We start from the raw sequence: 23,909 nt of genomic DNA on the forward strand, positions 1-23,909 counted from the left end.
TGTTGTTGTTAAGTGCCATCGAGTCGGTTCCGACCCATAGCGACCCTGTACAGGGTTTCCAAGGGTGTAAATCTTTACGGGAGTAGAAAGCCTCATCTTTCTCCCGCGGAGCGGCTGGTAGTTTCGAACTGCTCACCTTAAGGTTCACAGCCCGATTCGTAACCACTACGCTACCAGAGGTAAGTAATTAACCATCCTCTGGTGCTGCAGGATGATGCGCTGGAAGAAAGGGTTCATGTGACACCATATGGATAACATGTGTTCATGTGTTGTCATATAGACACACATATGTTGCTTTGTGTTGTTCTATTTTTTATTTGGGGGGTGTATATCATGTGAGTTTAACTGCCATGGGAAACTTGATAATTGTTGTTGTTAAATCCCACCATTTATTTAGCCTTTACTGCGTGTTTGCTCCTGTGATGATACATTAACTGCATGATCTAATTTAAATCTTCACATTAGCATAAGGTTATCACTATTTTATATTTATTCGTCCAAGTTTTTGACCAAGTTTATACTGTTCTTGGTGCTTAAGATACATCAAAGACCTAATGGACAAAGATGTCTGTCTCTTGTAGAGCTAAAACTCTGGCAATAACCAATGGACAAAATATATAAATAATTTATTTAAAATATTAGAAGGTAAGATTTGCTTAAAAGAAATAGATTACAACCAGGAAAGGAGATCAGGGGAGCAGATTTTAAAGGATGTAGTCAGGGATAGGTCTCATGGAGAAGATGGCATATAAGCCCTAAATAAAGGATGTGAGAAAGTTAGCTATGAAACTTCTGGGGAAATAGTGCTCCAGATAAAGAGAACAGCTAGTGCAAAAGTCCTAAGACAGGAGCTTACCTATCGTAGTCAAAGAATATCACTGGAGAGAAATGAGAAAGTAATTAATAGTTGCATGAGTAGGAGTTATGAAGTCAAAGAAATAGGTAGGTCAGTATCTCTAGGCCATCATAAGTATTTGTTTTTACTCTGAGTAAAATCAGGAACCTATCAGGGCTTTAAGCAATAGAACGACATGATCTGACTTCATTTTCAAAGGACAACTGAAGCCACCACACTGAGAGCCGATTGTAGAGGACAATGGCAGAGGTACATCGCCACCAGTATGGAGCTTACTGCAGCAATTTAGCCGAGAGATGATGGAGAGGTTCCCACAGAGATAACAGCAGTAGAGGTGGTGAGAAGTGGTTGGATTACAGTTATGTGTGAAGACAGTACAAGTAGGGCTTGATGATAAGATTACATGTGGTATGTGTAGAAGAAAAAAAGTGAAGGATGATTCCAAGGTTTGGGGCCTGAACAATTGTAAAGATAAATTTGGCACTGAGATGGGGAAGGCTGCGAGTAGTGTAGATTTGGGAGTGAAAACAGAAGTTCAATTCTGGACAAAGTTAAGTGACAGATGTCAAGCGGGTGGTGATGTCAGATTGGAGGCATACATTCAACGTTCAGGAAAGAGAGCAAGGTAGAAATACAAAATTAGAGGGTGGTGACACCGAAATAGTATTTATAATCATGGTGGTGGTGATTATGTGCCTTGGTTCTGACTCATAGCGACCCTACTTAGGGTTTCCGAGGCTATAAATCTTTATGGGAGCAGAAAGCCTCATCTTTCTCCTATGGAACTGCTGGTAGTTTTGAACTGCTGACCCTTAGGCTAGCAGCCCAACTCGTAACCACTACGCTACCGAAGTTTCAAGAACAAAATTATAGTCATGGGAGTGGGTAAAATCACAAAGGAATGAGCATAGACTAAGACGATGACATTACAACATACAGAAGAGACAGAGGATAGGACTAGCAAAAAAAACCTAGAAAGGAGCAAACAGTGAAGTAGAATTTAAACCAAGAGAATGTGGTACCATGAAAGCCAAGGGACAAAAATACACCAAGGAGAAGGAATGAACCATTGCTTCTCACCGGTCAGATAAGACAAGGACTGACCATTAGCCATTGGATTCAGTGAGAAAACTGAGGAATGTTCTTAACTGCTACCTTTCAACAATATTACAATGTGCTAAAATACTAAAATAATAGATAGATATTATCATTCATTATGCAGATACTATGTTTTCTAGCATTGCCCCATATGCTTTACAAATTATTTTGGGTCTTCTCAACAATTCTAAAAGTTGGCAGTCTTTTCTTATTAGAGCTTTGGAAACGGAAACTCTAAATCACTAAGTAACTAATCCAAGGTCACTCAGCTAGTAAATGTTAAAACCAAAATTGTAACTCACGCTTTCCCTTGATCAGAATGTCAATTCTAGCACACCGTGATGTCATCCGCAATTAGAAGAGGATATTTAATACTAGGAAGGAGAGGAAAAATGAAAAGTCAGTGGTTTTTTTACAGGCTCCTTCTTTTTAGTGGATATTTATATATAGGGGGGAAATGGTAGGGAATAAACTTAAGACGCTAAAAGATAATAAGGCGTTGTATCACCATTTAATTTGTGAAAAATAAAGCTGTCACCTAACTATAGACTCTAGTCTATTTGGGCTTTGCTTGCCTTAAACATACTGTCAGAGTAATGATCCTAAAACTTGCTTGTGCATTATTGCATTATTGATGTAACTAAAACCTTCAGCTCTCAGGTTCTGAGCTCTCAGTTTGGTATCTCGGGCTTTTTGTCAACTGACCTGGCAGTTTAGAGCATGTGATTGGCTCGTGCCCTGAATTGTATAGGATAAATATGACCTTTACTATATAACATATAAATGTGTCATGACCGATATACCTAAGAGATACAAATGACAAATATCTATCAAGCTTGGCTAAAGGTGTTGTCTAATAAACTGCCCTTTCTCCTATTAGTTTGGTTGATCAATTCATGCATTGATTTATTTATTCTTTGTATAACTGTAAGTGATACAATGGACCAGACACTCTCCTAGGTACCAAAAAAATAAGGTAAACCAGACAGATGAGTTTCCACCCTTTCAGACTCACATACAAGTCAGGGAGATAATCACATAAGTAAATAAAACACATGGCAACTTGGATGAGAAAAAGACATGAACATGTGGCTTGCAAGCACATAGTGTTCTTAGAACAGTCTTCTCTGTGGTGGAGAATTCTTAAATCCAAGTTATTTCAGTTAGCTCTTGGAGGGTAAGAGAAGTATACAAGAACTGAAGGCAGAAATATGTCACAGGCAAAATCATTATTGTCAAGGCATAGAATTGCACAGAGCCAAGCAGTCCTCAGTTTCAGTTTATTATATCTAATGACAAGTTTTCTTGATATATTTCTGTTTTGTTTTGTTTTCTGGATAATAAACAGTTTCCTAATTCACATCAGTTTTTTTTTTTTTTTTTTTTTTAATGATGATGACAATGGCGATAAAAGTAGTAATAATGATGCTAAGGTTAGAATGCAATATATTTTGTGCCTTGCCCTACCGTATCCAATACTTTAATATATGTACCATAGGTCCTGGTGTGGCGCTGTAGGATAAACAGTGACCCATAAGGTCGGTTTGAATCGCTAGGTCAGTGGTTCAAACTCACCAGCCACTCCTCAGGAACCCTATGCAGGGTCCTATGAGTCAAAATCAACTCCACAGCACTTAACACCAACTTAACCACCATAAAGTTTGAACTGGTTTCACACAAACAAGTTTTGGGTTTTGTCCAGAGACTATTCTTGGGCGTTAAAGAATTTCCAGTTACCTTTTGAGATTCTCCAAAAGTAAATTTGTGTAGTATAAATATACACGTTGGGTGCTTCAACTCTTTCCTGAAGTGGTAAGGATTTAATTATAAATAACTAGTTCTATTTAACGTCTGTGAATTAAATAATGATTCCATTAAAGTTCAACTGAACTCTCAATTTTCCTAATTCCTTTCATTCCAAAATCATATATTCTTTTTATACCTGTGCATTCATAGCCATAGTCACATGAAAACTGCCAATAAAACTATTGAAATTGGGCTAGCAGAAGTTCCAGAACTAATAAATGATGAGTTTAGATCTACTAGGATTTGAACCTTTGATTCCAGGAAGTTGGGAGTGTCCAAGGAAGAAGCTTTGAGCATTAGGCCACCCCTCTGATTACGATCTTATAACATTAAAGCTAAGTTTAGCCTTGGAAACAGGAAATAGTAATTCTTTTACTTTGACTTGCAAATATAGATGAGGTTTAAATAGCTTCCAATGCACAGTCTGTTCCAATAGCCGTCACTCATCTCCCATGCCACCTACATAGCTCTTGAGCAGGAAATTTAAAATAGCACGACTTACCTACTGTCTTAGGCTGGGTTCTCGGAGAGAAGCAAAACCAGTGACGCTTATTACATATGCATATATACAGAGAGAAGCTTATGTCAAGGAAATGGTTCACACATTTGTAGAGGTGAACAAGTCCCAAGTTCCTGGGTCAGGTGAACCAAGATCAGCAAGTCAGATAGATGGCAGGAAGACAGGTTGAGAAGGTACGACTGCTGGCTAATTTCAGGATTAGCAGATAACAGAGCATTCCACTGACTCAATTCCACAGAACCAGAGGTTGGATGAGAAGCCAGATGTAGCATCCTGACCCAACAGCAAGCAAGCAAGCTTTGCTGAGTGTGTAATAACTTGTAAGTAAGCCACACAATGGACGCTTCCTTTCAGCTGATGAGTGGCTCACAGCAGATGTCATCATAGAGTTGATTATATTATTATATTCAGCCTCATCATGCGAGTTACTACATTTTATCTGCCAAACTACTCAAGTTGACGCAAATCCTTAACTATCACACCTACTTGAAGGGATGGGACACTCGGTGGTGGAGTTAAATGTGATTGTCTCAAGTCTCTGAGGAGAAAAAGAACAGTGTACGGTGTACAAATAGCACAATATAGTCCGCAAAACCACAATCTGGAGACTTGGAGAGTAGGGGAGGGCAATCTATGACTCTATTGCTGTTAAATACGGTCAAGACGGTTCAGCCTCATAGCAACCCTGTATAGGGTTCCCAAGGAGCCGCTGGTAAGCTCGAACCGCTGACCTTGCATTTCAAACTGACTTTGCAGTCCGGCGCATTAACCCACAGCAACAAAACCCACAGCGCCACACCAGGAATTTCCTTAATTAACTTCATTTCTTTGGGGGGTGGGGGAAAGGCAGAATATACAACCTATAAACATAAATGGGGTATTGTGATAGAAAAAGAGGACCTTCTTAATATAGTGAATTCCTCTAGCCAAAGGGAAACTCCTCAGTCATAAAGAAAAATGAAGTCCTAATGCGCCAGACTGCAAAGCCATTTGAACTGCAAGGTTGACAGTTCAAGCTCACCAGCTGCTCCTCGGAAACCCTATAACAGGGTTGCTATGGGTCAGAACCAACTCGACGGCACTTAACAACAACAATCTGTGACAGATGGTGGGCCACTAGGGAAAAGCATATACTCAGTGAAATAAGTCACTCACAAAATGGCATTTACTGTCATAGCTCACTTACATGAAATAATAATAGGTCAAGTATATATAGACTAGTTTACTAACAGTTGCCAGTTGGGGGGGGGCAGTGCCTCAGGGAGCCCTTGTCTAGGAAACAGTGAGTATTCATTTATAATGGTAGGAAATTTCACAATGATTATAGATGCTGATTGCAAAACATGATTAACTTAATGATATTACTAAATTGTGTACCTGAACATTTTGAGTTGGCAGATGTTGTGCTATACACATTTTCCAACAATAAAATTTATTTGAAAAAATTCCAAAAGACAAGCCATGAGCAGAAAAGGAATGCATCAAATGTTTTAGAGCAGGCCTTTCGGGAGTGGTAGGGTCAACTTTTTAAAGGAAAATCTCTTTAAACACTTAGGCAACGTACATCTTGAATTGGTTTGGCAATGAGTGAATTGCTCATTCTGGTTTAGTGCTTGAATTAAGCATGGAAGAGGTAGATAATCTGGGAGTATTTATTGAATTGAATTGAGTTGACCATCTAGTCAAATGTCAGGTCAAGTGAAAGGAAAAAAATAGTTAAAGTGGTTGTTTAGTAAAATGAATGTCAGTTACTGGATAATTAGTTGAGTTGCAATAGAGAGGTTTTATATATCGGCAAGGGCGTGACAAAGTTCATTCCTATTCAAATTTTCTATCATTTAATGAATGGTTACCTATTGAGACACATCCACTACTTTAAAAAATTACTGGTGAAATTAGGCCTCAATGTATTCAACTTGATTGAATATCTTCACAGGAAAATACATAGAAGGTGTTCCCACTATTTAACTAGGGTCGTAAAAGTATTTTAAAATATAAAGTGATGATGCTTCCTCACATTAAGGGAGGGAAATTAGGTATTTCCACATAATATAAAATCAAACAGTGTTATATGAAACTTCTTTTCAATGAAAAGTGAACTCAGATACATTTCTAGAATTTCAAATTCTTCATAATCAAAATTTAGTTAGTTCCCCTCCTCCTCTAATCCACATCACAAGTTGACTAATGCTAAGGAAAAGGAAACACTGTTCCGGGTCTTTTCGGCACCAGTCAATTCACCTGTATGTCATCCACTACCAGTTACTCCGAGTCTTCTGCAGATTTGCAATCTCCCTCTATACCCTGGTCCCCTACAACCCAAACAATTATCTTATTGCCCCTTGGAATTAAATCCTGAGGTTCAGAAATTTTGGGCCCTTTCCTGAACTCCTCCCACCAATCTTGGAATCAAACATATAAACCACCACACATACACACACACAAAAGGTCCTATAGTAAATTCTTCCAGCCTGAATTTTCAACTCCTTCCTCTGCCCCTATGGAAGCCAAGGGCACAGAGATGTGCCAATTAGATACAGGTGGCCTGGCAACCTATGTAACAGGAGTAATTATAATATGAATTCAGATACAGTGCTCACAAAATCACATTTTCTGAAACAGAACCACACAAAGCTAGGCCTCGGAAACTCTACGCGGCTGTGAGTCTGTTTGGATTTGTAAAAGTCCTTAGTTTATCTTTACCTCTTTACACAATTGTTTAAGCTTTCACAGAATTTCGTTAAGTAATTTTCTATTGCATTATTGCAGCATGGGGATTAATATGACCTTGTCAGAGCTTCCAAATACTTTCCATTACCCTCTTTGTGGCCTACTTACCTGCAGCTGAGAACTCACAGCTGAATCCTCACTGGGAATTACTCTCAGCTGCAAGGAATTGTCTTGTCCAAGGTTACTCAGCTCCCAGTCAGTGCGTGTCCAATGTGGGAGTACAAAGCTCTAGCCCCTCGACTCAACTTGAAGAACCAACAAAATTCCAGAACTTCAGTAGCATCTGCTGAGGCCTCCGCAGCAACTACATTGCTGGTCATCTTCGATCTCTGCCTCAAAAACAAATAAACCTGCTTGCGATGCACCAGCTCAGAGTCTTTTACAAGAAATGTTAAAGCACATTTCCTGTCCAATAGCCCAAAAGCTCCAGAGGGCATCAACTGTCTTTAGCATCTTCAACTCCTTAAGCTTATTTTTTACAATAGAGGGCCCTCAAATTGTATTTTACATGCATTCACACAAAGGTGTTAATCATAATGCTTATTGATAGGAGCAGCTCAGCTAATTTACCTGGATTGAGGGAGATTACCAAAGGCTTGCAAAAACCACACCCTTGTAATCTGATGCTGTGACAGTTCCAGGATTTCAGCATAGAAGGAGTTTAGCAAGGGCCATTGTGACTGGACAGGACTTTATACTTGAAAGTTAAACATGGCTTGGTGGGGCACTTTGGAAATATTGAGAAAGCATTTCATGCCAATAATAAAGTATGGTGAGGTGGAGAGGGGGGCTTCTGAAATTGAGACAGTTCTGCTGAAGCCCTTCCAAACTACCCTTTGATGCTCCTCTGACCTTCAAAATCTTTAAAAATACAAGCTCTAGACTGCATCAGCACTTTCAGGGTCAAGGAAGGGCATCTTGACAACCACTAAACTGTGTGACTTGTTCTTTCACTGGATTCCTAACATTTAGTTTATGTCTAAGAAAACTGTGTTGTTCTTTGTTTGATCTTTGATGTCTGATCATTTCTCAGTTTATTAAAGCATCCAATAGTGTGAGCAGAAGAATGGAAAACAAAAACACTTTTTTGTTTCTTTTGTTATACTTATTGGAAGCATAGATGAAACATTGGATAAAGTACAGAATTTAAACTAAAGGAAAATGAGAGGTTTTTTATTACTGTGAAACTCACTTTCTGATTTCCATCTTCAGTTCAAAGTCATTATAATTATTGATAGTTAACAAAAGAGTTCACACTTGCAAGGAATAAATCCTATTATCTTATTATTGAATGTACAGTCTACCCTAACAATTGGAGTCCTTGTGTGGTTCTGTAGGATAAGCAGAGGACTGCTAACTATAAGGTAGGCAATTCAAGCAGACCAGCTACTCTTGGAAATCTTATACAGGGTTGTTAAGTGTCGGAAACCAATTCATGGAACTCAACAACAACAAATTCTACTCTAAAGCAATATTTTTCCTACATATGATCATAATATAAAGCTTTTGTTGTTTGTTGTTGTTGTTAGGTGCCATCGAGTCGGTACTGACCCATAGCGACCCTATGCACAGCAGAATGAAACACTGCCCAATCCTGGGCCAACCTCACTACTGTTGCCATGCTTGAGTCCATCGATGCTGCCACTTGGCCAATCCATCTCGTTGGGGGTCTTCCTTTTTTACCAAACAAGATATCCTTCTCCAGCGACTGTTCCCTCCTGAGAATATGTCCGGAGTATAAGAGACGAAGTTTGGCCATCTTGGCCCCTAAGGAGCACTCTGGCTGCACTTCTTCCAACACACATCTATTGGTTCTTTTGGCAGCCCATGGCACTTTCAATATTTATTTTTTCACCTTGCATTGAAGTCTTGGTGTGTCACTGTTGGATAAGCACCACTAGGTTGGTGATTTAAACCCACCAGGTAGGTGCTCCTTGGAAATACTATACAGGGTCACTATGAGTCAGAACCGATTCAACGACAATGGTGGTGGTGGTAGTGTGCCATGGAGTCAGTTCCGACTCATAGCGACCCTGTATAGAGTTTCTGAAGCTGAAAATCTTTACGGGAACAGAAAGCCTCATCTTTCTCTGGCAGAATAGCTGGTAGTTTCAAACTGCTGACCTTGGGGTTAGCAGCCCGATTCCTAACCACTACACTGCCAGAGCTCCTTAGATTATATAAATAAAGCACTTTTCGACTTCTTTTCCTCCCCAGCTGCCTTATCCTCCAGCTTCCGCTTTCTCCTACTGTTTCTGTCACTATAAAGAAATAAACTCCAAATGATCACAACTATATTCATTGAAGAGCTACACTTAAACCACAGCATTTTTGCTATGATTATTGTTAACTCTATTACTACTAAACAAAAATCGTTGGGATGGATCTTTCCCACTACAGACTGTTGCATTCTGGGATTTTGTTGTTCTTTTAGCTAATCTTTGACTTGTGCCTCTGTATTTATCTCGTACTGCTAACAGTGCTTTAGTCTTAGTGAGGAACCTATGAAACGACATGAAGAGAGTCAGCGATGTCTGTTTGATGACTCAGGGTTCAACATGAAGAAAACTGGAATCAAGACGGAAGTCAGGAACACCCCAAATTGACAAAACTAGCAATGAAACCAAACCTACTGTCATCAATTCCAGTTCACAGTGAATGACCCTGGATAAGGTTTCTGAAGCTGTAAATCTCTAAGGGGGCAGAAAGCATCATCTTTCTCCCGCCAAGCAGCTTGTGGGTTTGAACTGCCAACCTTGGAATTAACAGCCCAACTCTTTGGAATGAAAAGAATCAGGAAGCACAGACTCTCCATTTGTTCTCCATCTTTCTGAAGCATAAATCTCAGTTTTCATAACCTGTTCACTTTTTCCTTAAACTCTTGGTAATTCTTCCCATCAGCTGCAGCCTGCCTCCCTCAGCCTAGGGACTCCAGTTTATCTTCCTACATTCTTCATCACAATACCCATTCTCTGGGGAGACTAGATGGGTGGTTCTTCCCTTAACAAGGCTCCATTGTCTCCTGCCTACACCATCCATTGTTCTAGATTTCCCATCTACCTGGAATAGGCTGTCTTCTTCACACAATTAATTCCTTTAAAATCCAACTTTAATCTCTCCTCTTTTGGCAAGCCTTCTAAAATACCCTAAAGCCTGATCTTTTTCTTCATCCTTACCGTAATTGGCACTTTTTTAGAAGACTAAAGAAGATCTAGTGGTGCCACGGGTTACACATTGAGCTGCTAATTGAAAGATCAGTGGTTCAAGCCTACCAACTGTTCTTTGAAGAAAGATGAGGCTGTCTACTCCGGTAAAGATGTACAGTCTGAAAACCCTAGGGAACAGTTCTATGCTTTCTTATAGGGTAGCTATGAGTCAGAATCTACTCAACAGCCCTGATTTTGGTTTGAGTTAGAACAAATGGCAGGCTATCTTGGATTATAGTTCTATGTGATTTACTTTTATTACCCCTGTTATTAGTTATTGTTTTTGTTAGCTGTTTGTTGTTAGTTGCTATCAAGTTGATTCCAACTTACGACGACTGCATGACTCATAACTCTTGGGGCCCAAACATGTGAAATCACTCCTTTCTGTATCCCGTGCAGCCCCTCTTATAGTGCCCTGTGTACAGAATCACTCAAGAATCTTTGGTAGAGGTTGAAGGATGAAGAAAAGGAAGGCAGACAGACTGGCAGACAGACAAGATGGCCATTTCTTCACCTTCAGACCATTTGTAGGTTACAAACCACTTTTTTTTTTCATGTTTCCTAATGCATATGAAAGTTATGATTATATTACGCTGCTGCTATGATGCCATTGAGTCAGTTTTGACTCATAATGATCTTGTAGAGCAGAGGTGGGGAACCCCTTTTCTCCCAAAATTTATAACATTATTTGTGGGTCATACAAAATCATAAATTTATAAGTTATATTTGGTGAAACGTCAGTGGGAACGATTGTAAGGTTGGCCCAGGATCGGGGCAGTGTTTCGTTCTGTTGTGCATAGGGTCGCTATGAGTCAGTACCAACTTGATGGCACCTAACAACAACAATGTGATGGCTCTACTCTTGGAAATGCCATGCAGAGCTGTTGACTCGATGACGGCACTGGACTTAGCAATAACAACAAAATGTGATGGTTGGAAGTGTGTTTGCCTTGGCAGGACTAGACCAAATGATTTTGCGGGTCTTCTACGGATCAAATGTTCTCCACCCCTGCTGTAGTGGGTTTCCAAGGCCCGTAACTCTTTATGGGAACAAAAAGCTTCATCTTTCTCTCACAGAGTGCCTGGTAGATTAGAACTACTGACCTTGAGAATCTGAACTGCTGACCTTGTGGTTAGAAGCCCAAAGCATAACCCTGTGAGCTACCAGGGCTCCTAAGTACACTGTAGTTTATTTAAAGTGCAATTGTTGTTATGTGCCGTCGAGTCGGTTCCAACTCATAGCGACCCTGTATAGGGTTTCCGAGGAGTGGCTGATGGGTTTGAACTGCTGAGTTCGTGATTCAAACTGACTTTGCAGTCCAGTGCTTATCTTATAGCACCCCATCAGGACTCAATAGTAATGTTGTTGTTGTTGTTAAGTGCCGTCGACTCGATTCTGACCCATAGCGACCCTGTATAGGGTTTCCGAAGAGCAGCTGGTGAGCTTGAACTACCGACCTTGCAGTTCAAACGGCTTTGCAGTTCAAACGGCTTTGCAGTCTGGCACATGAACCCACAGTGCCACACCAGGACTCCTAAACAACTTTTGCAGTCCAGCACATTAGCTGCCACACTGCCACCATTCAACAAGCTTGCCGTCGAGTTGGTTAGCGAGCTTTGTATAGGGTTTCCAAGGAGCAGCTGGTGAGCTTGAACCACCAACCTTACAGTTCAAATGGCTTTGCAGCATGGCACATTAAACCACAGCGCCACCCAAGGACTCAATAGCAACAGTATTATGAAAATGTTTGATATTATTGAGAGAATTACCAACATATGACATTAAAACAGGAAATGAGCACATGCCGTTGGAAAAATGGCACTAAACATAACTGCTTGACAAAGGGTTGCCACTAACCTTCGAACTGTAAAAAAAAAAAAAAAAAGGAATATCTTAGAAGCACTACAAATATTGTTGTTGTTATGTGCCGTCGAGTCGAATCCGACCCATAGCAACCCTGTATAGGGTTTCCAAGGAGCAGCTGGTGAGCTTGAACCGATATAGATGCTGTTTTATTTCTTACTCAAGTTTTCTTTTTTTACTGTTTCAAATCAGCAGTTTTGGTCTCAGTTTACAATGCAGCATGGGTTTTGGAGAACACTGATCTGTGCTGTGCACAATCCTGGACCCTGGAAAAAGAAAACAGATGGGCACTGGATTCCCGGAATTAAACAAAAGCATTGATTTATTGAGACGAACACACCCACTGCCATGAGTGGCTAGCTCTGTGGTGGTGGTGTTATCATGGGTCCTCTGGAAGAACCTTTGTGGTGTTACAAGCTAAGCACTGGACTGCTAAACACAAGGCCAGCACTTCAAAACCACCAGCCACTCATTATCAGTCACTATGAGTCAGAAAGAGGGGCCCTGGTGGAGTAGTGGGTTACGCATTGAGCTGCTAACTGCAAAGCCAATAGTTCGAATCCACCAGCCTGCCCGCAGGAGGAAGATGAAACTTTCTGCACCATTAAAAATCTACAGCCTCGGAAACCCCCTTTAGGGTGACTATGAGTCTAAACCAACTCAAGGGCACAGAGCAGCAGAATCTAGACAAAGGAAAGCAGCCGAGTTCAAAACCTCCAGGGATCTCAACGCATTTACTCTGCACACTTTGGGGTGGGTGCCTCTTCAGTACCATTCAGGAGTTCTATCATGGTGACAACATTAAGAACTTTAACCGGAAGAACCAAAGGCCAAGTACTGAGAGCCAGCAGACTCATTTGTGACATTCAACATTTTCTATGAAGCTTTGTTCACACATTATACATGACCCTGTTCTAAGTCAGTCAGTTGTCTACATTCCCCTGCTGGGTCCAGCTCACCTGTCTTGTGCCCCTTTGAAAATTAAGTTAGAAGCCTCATAGTGTTCACTGTTGTTGCTGGTAAGTGCCTTCGAGTCAGTTCTGACTCATAGTGGCTCTGTATAGGATTGTCGAGGAGTGACCAATGGGTTTGAACTGCTGGTCTTGTGGTTAGTAGTCCAGTGCTTACTTATTCTGCAGCATTCAGAGTGGATGTCTTTCCTTCACACGGGTACATTAGATAGTTGCCTATCCAGTAGACAAGAGGCCACAGCAAGATCTAACCCGAATGAAAGTATGTGGAAAAGGGAAGTAAGAGATAATGGAATCATTCCACGACAGTTTTGAAGCACCTTTGTGAGTCCTCCATGGCCCCTGCCCCTTTATCAACTAAGATGCTGTGCACTAAAAACATTTTCTGAGTCAAGGAATCAATGTAATGGCATCTTTTCTCCAATGTTAGTGTTTGAATATGAACAGGGAAGCCTGTTATCCCAAAATTTTCCCTTTAGCATATTAACAATGATACATATGTGAAATATCTTGACAAAAAATATTGTGCATGTGTGAATCAGAAAACTTAGATTGTGACTTTATGATGGTAGCTGTCAGACCCGAGAAACTGTTACTGTCTCCATTATTTCCACATTATTTCATTGTTTTCGATATAAGCAAAGTAACTCTGGTGAGGAAGAAATAAAATAAAAAATTCTGTCTCTTCAAAGTAGGATCAAACGTGGCTAAAAGCTATTTTGGTGAGACCCATTAGTGGATGCCCTTGGAAGCAGGAAGGTAGCATGGCAACATTGAGACAGTGTTGGCAGTCCTAAAGGCCTGGCACCAGGACAGTCAGTAAAGGCAAGGCCTTCAAAGAAGAGCAGTTCCCTGCAGGTGGGGAAGATACAAAGCTGATGGGAAAAAGGCCACTCCAGAAAAGACAAGGAAGCCCCACAGGTGACCTATTTTTCCAACTCTCCCTGTATTTTAAGTATCTTTGGACATCGTATGAGGCCAGGAAAGGCACAGTGTGCCAAAAGTCAAAAATGAAAGTCCACAGCGTCTGAAGGGGGAGTCCTATGAGGGGCAACAAGTCAATACAGTGAGCTAGAAACCAAGGATTAGATGTGGTAACCTGAGTATCAACCAGAGCAAATCTTTCCCTCATGCTGTTATTATTGTTCCGTGCCATCGAGTTGTTTCCAACTCAAAGTGCCCCCATGGACAACAGAAAGAAACACTGCCAGCCCCGTGCCATCCTCTCAATCACTGCTGGGTGAACCCATTGTTGCAGCCACTGTGCCAATCTTTCTCGTTGAGACTCTCTTTTTTGCTGACCCTCTACTTTATCAAACATGATGTCCTTCTCCAGGGGCTGGTCCTGTCTGGTAGCATGTCCAAAGTATATGAGACAAAGTCTCGCCATACTCACTTCCAGGGAGCATTCTGGCTGTATTTCCTTCAAGACAGACTTGTTTGTTCTTCTGGCAGTCCATGGTGTATTCAATTATCAATCGTCGCCAACACCATAATTCAAAAGCCTCAATTCTTCTACAGTCTTCCTTATTCATTATCCAATTTACACATGCATATGAGGCAACTTAAAACACCAAGGCTTGGGTCCGGTACACCTTAGTCCTCAAACTAACATTTTTGCTCTATAACACTTTTAAGAGATCGCCTGCAGATTTGATTTGACTGCTGTTTTCATGGGTGTTGATTGTCGATCCTTGACAACATCAATGTGTTCTCAGTTTATCATGTTGCTTATTGTGGGGGGTTTCTTTCATTTCTGTTGGGGCGTTATCCATACTGAAGCCTGCAGTCTTTGATCTTCTTCACTAAGTGTGTGCTTCAAGTCCTCTTCACTTTCCGGCAAGTCAGGTTAAGTCATCTGCACATCACAGGCTGTTACTAATTCTTCCTTCAATCCTGATGCAGCTTTCTTCTTCATATAATCCAGTTTCTTGGATGATTTGCTCAATTTACGGATTGTAAAAGTAGAGTAAAAAAGATACAATCCTGACACATCTTTCCTGATTTTAAACCACTCAGTATGCCCTTGTTTGAATGACTGCCTCGTGGTCTACATACAGGCTCCATAAAAGCACAATTTAGCGTTCTTGAATTCCCATTCCTCGCAATGTTATTAAAATTTTGCTATGATCCACACAGTTGAATGCCTTTACATAGTCAATAAAATACAGGTAAACATCTTTTTGGTTTTCTCTGCTTTCATCCAAGATTCATCTCACACCAGCAATGATACCCTTGTTTTCAGACCCTGTTTCGAATCCCTCTTGAAATTCTAGAAGTTCCCTGACAATGTACTGTTGCAGCTCTTCTTTCGTATGCTGCAGTACTTTTAAAAAGTGTCATATGCAAGACTTAATGCTATGTAACTAAACTGAAGGCTTATATCATATAAAGAAACAGGAGATTGGCTCTTCTTCATGGGAGAGCCAATGAATTGTGAGATCTTGGAAACTTCATTTCTCTGATTCACAATGTCCTGTTGGCTAAAATTACAGAATTGGGTATCCAGTATTCCTACGCTGTATATAATTTCATTGGATTTTTATAAGAGGCTGCCTCAGTCATCTTGGCCATTTTTATAATAATTCATTATATTTTGAATGCAATACAATGTTTGTGAAATTTAAAAAAAAAACAATTATCTTGTACTATCAAGCAATTTTGAGTGTAACAGTTGAATCCTAAAATCTAAAAGTGAATTTATCTACCTATAGCTGAACTTTACATGAATATTCATATAAAATTATATATTCCAAGTCCATCCCCAAATCTACCTCTTTCATCCAAATACACCACCAACCACACTTGCATTTCATTTTGTATGTAAAATAAGCATGGTTCATGTGTGCATGCAATGCAAGAGTTTTGGTTCCTTGGTTCTAGATATACGAACCTTTGATTTACTAAAACACACCCCAAGAATTCAAATAGAAATCAACTTGTCTATGTAGACGCTGTATTTCAAAGATAAATAGACCTTCTAGTGACTGTAAACATCCATAGTCATTCAAAAAGGAATGATCACATTCATATTCATCTTTATTATGCATTTTTCAATCAACTACTACTGAAAATATCACTATGATTTAATGGGCTTCCATTTCTTTTTTATTAAAAAGGGGAACTTTATACCCCCAAAAAACGATGAAGATCCTTATCCTAAGACCTACCAATTAACTCATTGCTATCAGAGCATGAGAAGATAAACTACTATGAATAATTGTATGATTATCCATATAGTTACTTACTATAATTAGAATTCACCTAAAGTAAGAGACAACATCAAAAACATGGTCAAAGATTGAAAGTATGTATGTATATGACCACAATTCATAGTCCATTTTTTTGTTTCATTGACTCCAAATGCCACACACAATTTTCTAATTTAGGAATCATTACAAAGTACAATCAATTTTATTCTTAACTTTATATCCTTAGACATGTAACTCTTGCAGAAAAAAAAATAGCTCATTTAGTGTCATTTATTGTACATTGTATATACGACCAGCGTAAGCACAACACGTTTTTAAAAGGTTGCCATAAAAAAAATTAATGTAGTAATATGAAAATGGGAAAAAAGCTTATTGTTAGAAGTAAAATGTTGAAGTGCTTTGCTTCGTATTTTTGCTTTATCCCCAGTTTACTGTTTGGCAATTTTAAATTGTATGATATAAAAACAACACTAGGCCAGTCATCCCTTTTCTGAAGATGAAAATCTAAGCAGTCTTATACAGTTTGGATACCTGAATATTGTTTCTACATAGAAGAACCGAAGAAAAAATTTAAAAATGTAAAAACATATAATTAAAAATCTTTCATTGTAAGTCAACGATTAGGGTTAACAGCACAGGTATGTTCACTGAGCCATGTGGTTGAGCTGTAATGAAATGTTATATGCAGTATAAGATACTCCAGGGTGGCATTCTCTTGTTTAAAATTAAAAGCATATGTGTAAGGTGATTAGAAGAATTTGTCAAATAAACAAGCCTGTCTACATTCCTACAATATTCCGTTGTAGATCTTCTAGAACAAATGTAAAGCATGTTCATAAAACATAAAGTATATATATATATATATATATATACACACACACACACACACACACACACACACACATTCATTTTGAAATGCATTTGTAGATAAAGCTTGCAATTCATAGATATCAACAAGGTTAAGTAAATAGTCATGATCAAATTCATCCCAAACAAAGAAAGACACAGGCAGGTAGGAAGAGGAGGTTGGTCTATAGCAGGAAAGTTCTTTATTTAAAGTCCATGTACGTTTGTTCACTTATGTTTTACAGGGTTAATCTTCCACTTTCCAATTCTACCTTAACCAAAGTACAAAATCTTCCCTTTCAATATGCTTACCCAGCCAGTCACTTTAAAACATGTATGGAAAGTCATAACCCTAACCATCCCCCTCCCTTTGCTTCTCTGTAAAAATATTTATGTTATGACACAAGAACATTAAAGAAATGCTGTGTTATTTGTGACACATGGGGGACTGCTTCCCCCTAAAGAACATTAGTAATTATTGCAACTAGCAAATTCCACAACAGAACTGGTATGTTAGATTCTTATTTTCTCTATTATGTTTGGTATCCAAATCTATTTCAATTATTCTTTAGTTAATAAAATAATAGAAGAGGGTAGCTTTTTGGTCAGTTGATCTGATTCAAATGGCCACATCGAGTTTATTTGTGTACATTTGTTTGTGTGTTCTTGGTTTGAGAAAAAGTAACTCTAAAGTCCTCAGAAACATTAAAAAAGAAAGCAATTCGATGAAAACACATGCACACAGATATAGCACACACACAAAACCTTTAGTTATCACTTTGAATGCAAAAGCAGCTATTCCTTTTTAGTTATTTAGGACAACTAAATCCCCATATTAGTACCACTAGGGAAACTTAAGAGAATAAAGGTGAGCCACGAAAGCTTTAGACACACATTTTCTCATTTCTTTAAAGTAATATATAACTCTTCTCTTTTTTTAGTGATTCTCTGGAACACGAAGAGGTTAAACAAAGTGTCAGAGGTCACAAATAACAGACAGCCTGAAGTGAAACTCAGGCAGTGAGTGGGCTACAATACCTTTATGTCTCAGAAAGCTGAACTCCTTTCTTGTCCAGATTCCTGATACAACTAATGGAAATCAGGTTTCTATTTCATAACAAAAACGTTAGACACAATCTTATCTATAGCTGCCCAAACGGTGCCATCATAATTAATGCTTTATACCTTGGGCATCACCAGAACACTTGTTACTTTTAAATCTTATTAATCAACAATTGGCTGCTTTGATGGCCACAAATTAGAGTAGTCTGTTACATGAAAACAAGAAATGTACCAAACACGAAAAAATTGTATCTGTTTTAAGACAAAATATATAACCCTGCCTAACAGACTACAAAATTCGGAAATGTAAATCTTATATTAATTCTCCAATTCATTTTTTCATGAAGATGTTTTATCTACTGATCATTTTATACTGATTTGTTCACATACATTGCAAACATCACAAAAATTCCATTTAAATTGTTCTCTACTTTTAGAATTGCTGTCATCACCCATCAGCTACATCGCCTGACTGTGCTGAAACAATTGGTCAGGAACTAAAATTAGTTGTTTCCACATTTATAAGTGTTTTTTGGTGTGTTGTGTTTTTTTCTCCTCAAATATCTCCCAATCTAACTATATGGCTTGAGCTGTCAAAATGGTAATAAAATAGAGGAATAGATATTTATATTTAAAATTTTTCACTGCTGTCATGTTTAAAATGCTTTTCTATTAAGCAAAGCTTTTTATTATTGATTTGTAGAAGATTTAAGAAAAATGTCATAGCCTGCCATGGTTACATAATCCTCTTCCTAAAGAAAGTAACAGGTTATAAAGTGCCATTAAAATGACTGAATCTCTCTTTTGTAATCTGAATATATGCAGAATTCAAGTAAAGGACAGCAGTTTCAGATGTGTATATGTATATTTCATGGTCAGTGTATTTTTTTTTACAAACTTCTTTTCCTTTCTAATGTAATTTCCATCCACTTCTGAGCTTATAAAACCTCTAGAATATGCCCTATTTTGTTAACATCTGTGTGGTTTAAGTCAGAGAAAAACTGAAGAAGTCATTTATAAAACATTCAAATAAGGGATATAAGAAAGATTATGGCAGATTGTATTTTTGCACATAGTTGAAAACCAACAGTCTGAAAGCAGCTGTAGTGTTACCCTGACCCCTGAAGGAAGGAATCAGGAGTTTAACTTCACATCCAATCTCCTATACAATATGAACATCAAATCTCCAAATGAACGGGCACAAGGTATCAATGAATGGGCATGTCTTGCAGAAATAAGAAAGTCACCTCAAATTATCAGAGCTCAAAATTTCTTTTCACCATTCCTTCACTTTGATTTAGGGTAAGTATATCTTTGCAGTGTAACTTAGGAGGTGTCTAGATCTTGCTCCTGACTCCATAGGACTATAAAGAACCGGAATATGAGAAGTGAAAGAAAAACAGAAATAATCTCATCTCCCTAATAGAAGAGCCATTTAGCCTTCTTTGGGAGATAAATGGAAAGAGAAACAGGAAACAGTCAAACTACATGATAAGATGATTCAATTTAACAGGGCTAGGATTTCAGTGGAGTTTCATTTTGGGGGACTATATAATCTCTTAAGGGGAAAACACAGATCATCAAACAGGAGAAGGCCAAAAAAGCAGCTGATGTGTATCTTCTTAAAATCTCACAGCTCTAAATGAAACATCAGGGAAAATGACATTTTATTCTGCAGTGTTTCTCCTTTTGTAACAGGGCACAGTACATTTATCTCTTCTGATAGAAGTCGCGGGTGGCTGCAACATGACTTTTAAACCATTCAATAAGTAACACTTGCAAATGGTTGCTCTTTAATTCTAGAATTAACATTAATAATGAATTCATTGCCTTAACAAGAAAAATTAACTGGATTTTACCTTTGAAGGTTTTTACTTTTCTTTTCTCAGAGGGTTTAAATGGCCCAGAAAGAGGTTGTCATGGAAAACCTAAAGGTACAAACACTCATTTCTGTCACACTGTGGAAACAATCATCATTTTTTAAGAGGGAACCACCAGACTGAAATCAGTAACAAGCCGGAAAAAAAATGTGAGAGAGGACACTACATAGTCATTCTGTTCGGTTTTCATGTTAATGGATTTAACTTTCCACTCAGTTGGGGCCACAGATTTCAATCATAAGATATAGAACTATGACCTTGGCTGGGATCAACAGCCCCAATTACTCAATGGGGCACTTGTGAAACACTGTAGACTCCTTTTGATTCTCCACGGGTGTGGCTAGAATTGTCCCTGGCCAGCCCTAAAGCTTACATGATATGCTGTCCCTCAGAAACTAAGAGAAAACTCATGCTAAATTCGCCACAGAGATCAAGGTTTATAGACCCTTAGAGCTATTCTCTGTCTTCCCTCCGCTTTGGTTAGCAGTTACAAGCCTTCAAAAGTTAACAAGGTGATGGAGTCTCTCCCTAAACAATCATTTCATCTCACTGTCTTTGACTGAGGCTCGCTGATGTAATGAAGTTACATAATCACCGATTATGCACGACTTCCATCCATCTTCCTCCATATCCACGTATCTTCTCCCCTCCAGCTGGGCTCAATATACCAGGTGAGATCTATAACACATGTAAATGCTCCACTCTTTCATCATAGGTTCTGAATATGGGACTTTAGCATTGCAGTACAGTGCTCTGAACCACGTCATCAATATTGATTTTTTTTTTTTTTAACCCCATTCCCTAGGTAGAATATGCTTAAGCATCCTCAGGGTTCTGTCTCGAACTTTTTACCGAAAGGGTAAAATAGATGTAGCAGGTAGGACATGTCTTCAACTTAAGGTTAAGGCAAGTGTGTAATTGCCTGCATTTCCCAAGCTGGCTGCATTGCAATAAAAGGATGGTCCTAGCTTTCAGACCTTCAACTCCCCTGCACGTGGGTCGCAGCTTCAGCTATTTAGGGTACTAGGTAAATAATTACATTATTGGACAATTGAACTTGAGAAAGAAAGCACTGTGGTGATGTTTAAGATAACGTTGCGTGATTCTTCTCTATTTTAGTCATCCTTTTCGGAGCTCTCTCGCTCTCTCTTTTTTCTCACTAGGAATGATAATCCAGTGAATAAAAAAAGTAACCCAGGGTACTTAATAATCTTCAATAATCACAAACTGGAGAACAATTAACAATGATTATCACCTTAAAGTTTAAAAACTTGACAAGTAGGATGTCCCTGGTCCCATTGCGGCTGAGAAATGCAGCAGAATGCTGCACTGAGTTGAAAACATATTTCTTTTAATGAATAAAGAGTAGCTCACTTCATTTTAAATAGGGCTCCTCACTAAGTGTTCCTTTCACTGCTGCGATCCCTTCCAGAACACAAGAGCCACAAATATTGCATCCAAACAAAGAGTATCTACCAAGAATTAATTCAAGACACTCTCCCATATCGAAATAATTGGGGAGAGGGGAGAGTGAGGCTTTAATTTATCTTCAATTACACTCAGAACACAGACACACACATACATATGCACACACACCAACACACCCAACTGCAGTTAGTCCATTCAGTGCCAATAACAGCCACATCACAGCCATCAACGCGATGCAGCAAGCATCCCAGGCACCCATTCCCATTACAAACGCCCAAGTTTGCTCATGCCACTGATGGGTTTGTATATATAAAATGACCTTACCCACAACAGTCTTGCAAATTATTCTCCTCTGGATATCAGTCGGTAAGGTAATTGCTGGTCATCACAATGCGTATTCAGAAAAATCCACGTTTTACTCCTCTGTTCTTTTTCTTATGTTTGCTAGCAATTAATATCGTGGACAAGATACCCATTCACAAATGCCAAGTTCACCATAAAAGCAGATAATTCCATATAGATCTTCCCTACAAGACAGTCTCCAGTTAGTTCTCAAAGTGCCCGATTGTTTGGTAAAGATACAATCCAGGTGCAGAGCAGGAAAAAAAAAAAAAAAAAAGACTAGGAGCAAAAGAAGAGGCAGATATAAATGGAGAGACTGAAAGAGAGCAGAAAAAGAGGGAAATTTTTAATTTAAAGAAAAAAAAGGAAAAAGGCAGATAACTGAGGAAGTCTGTGAGCCCTATGACAAGAATCAGAGACTTGCTTGCAAATCTTCTGAATACATGTAGCCTTTCAAATCCTCCTGGTCCCCAAGTAAAATTTCCAGATCCGGGATGCAGCCATAAGAAAGAATTCTATGTATATTTCACAAGTATCCCGCAATAACAGATCCGACGGGGTTTTCCTTGTACTGTACTGCTATGTGAAAGCACACAACCCCTGCTGTTTGGAAGGGTGTCTCCTGGGTCCTAGCTCTCTTCAGCAGCCCCCAAAAATGAATTAAAAAAAAAAGGAGTGGGGGAAAAAAAGCAGCTTTGCGTTTGCCTTTAACGATGCTAATCCTGAGCGAAAACGACAAGCAACCCACGAATAGCACGAGATCTTGATTAATAGCCACAGTAACACTCAAAATATCCCAGGGAAGAAGGAGCGAAAACCAGAAAGAAAAACTGCAATGCATAAATGATTCCAGTGTTTCTACAAGATCGGTTCATTTGATTGAATGCATTCTCTGGTTTGCTGCAAGTCATAAAGAGGATAGTGTTACTGCCACCCAATGGATATTTTAGTACTAGCCAATCCACAGACAGCCACCGCTTTGCGAGTTTTAGTTTTCAGAAGCCCGAACAGGAAGGAGGGTAGCTAGGGAATCTTTTGGAAAAGACCCTGGGAGGCCTCGCTTAACTGGAACCTGTACTTCCAGGCAACGGTCGACCTGCGAATTTGGACGCTTGTCCAATCTTGTGTTAGTCACCTTAGAAATCAGGGTTTCAGTTCTCTAAGCAGAAGAAAGGTGCAGAGAGCAAGTCTAGGCTGACACACTCATAATAATCTCCTTTTCATCTCTTCTCTTTGGAGCAGATTCATCATTGCGCGCAATATTTCCCACGCGCTCACGCACACTCTACCACTCTCACCATCGCTTTAACCTGGATTTCAAAGTGGGGGTCTGATTGCGCGGCAGTTATTCCAAATCTCAGGTGACTAGGTGATACTTATTCCAAAAGGACAGTTTTTGCAAAGCGCTTTTTTCTGTATTGATATGTAAACTGCGAGTCCTTAGGGAAGTAAGCCTCGGTGCAGCGGATCAGTCGCTTAGGGGAGGAGCAATGTCTTTCCGGAGTTGAGCCTGGGAATTGGGGGGCTTGTTGAAGGCTTGCTGAGAGAGGCGCGGCGGGGGGCCGGGGGTGGGGATGAGATGTTAGAGGATTGAAGAAGATCCTCCTCTCAGCTACCTTGTGATCCAGTTCTCTGCGCACTAGTTCGCTGCAGGTTTCTGAGATGGAACTATGTGGGAAATAGGCGGGAAAAAAAAAAAAAAAAAGGAGAAAGACCCTTACTGGTAAAATCAATTTGAATATTTTGCTCAGCTGGGTCCTTTGCCTTTTACCTAGGGATAGCGTAGGGATAGCGTGACATTCACAGGCGATGCTGGGCTTTTCAAACTTTAATGTGCCTATGAACACCTGGGCGTTTGGTTATCGTGCAAATACTAATTTGGGAGAAGTGGAATGGGGCCTGAGAATCTGCATTTTTAATCAATTCCCCAGGAAGTGCCAATAACGCTAGTCCCCGACCACACTTGGAGAAGCAAGCCTCTGGGGAAGTGTTGTTGTTGTTAAGTGCCGTCGAGTCGGTTCCGACCCATAGCGACCCTGTACAGGGTTTCCGAGGGTGTAAATCTTTACGGGAGTAGAAAGCCTCATC

At 39.4% G+C, this 23,909-nt stretch overlaps 1 protein-coding gene across 1 annotated transcript in view; it reads right to left on the bottom strand.

Moving 5' to 3' along the window:
* The window catches only part of IL1RAPL1 (interleukin 1 receptor accessory protein-like 1), a 1,809,453-nt gene extending 1,787,053 nt beyond the window's left edge, over positions 1-22,400 (bottom strand). The window contains exon 1 of the mRNA XM_006835561.1: positions 21,804-22,400. The gene's annotated coding sequence lies outside the window, so the exon portion shown is untranslated. The remainder of the gene's footprint in view (positions 1-21,803) is intronic.
* Positions 22,401-23,909: the final 1,509 nt, after the last annotated feature.

The sequence above is a fragment of the Chrysochloris asiatica genome, unplaced genomic scaffold, assembly GCF_000296735.1.
Source record: "Chrysochloris asiatica unplaced genomic scaffold, ChrAsi1.0 scaffold00018, whole genome shotgun sequence".
Classification (NCBI taxonomy): Eukaryota; Metazoa; Chordata; class Mammalia; order Afrosoricida; family Chrysochloridae; genus Chrysochloris; species Chrysochloris asiatica.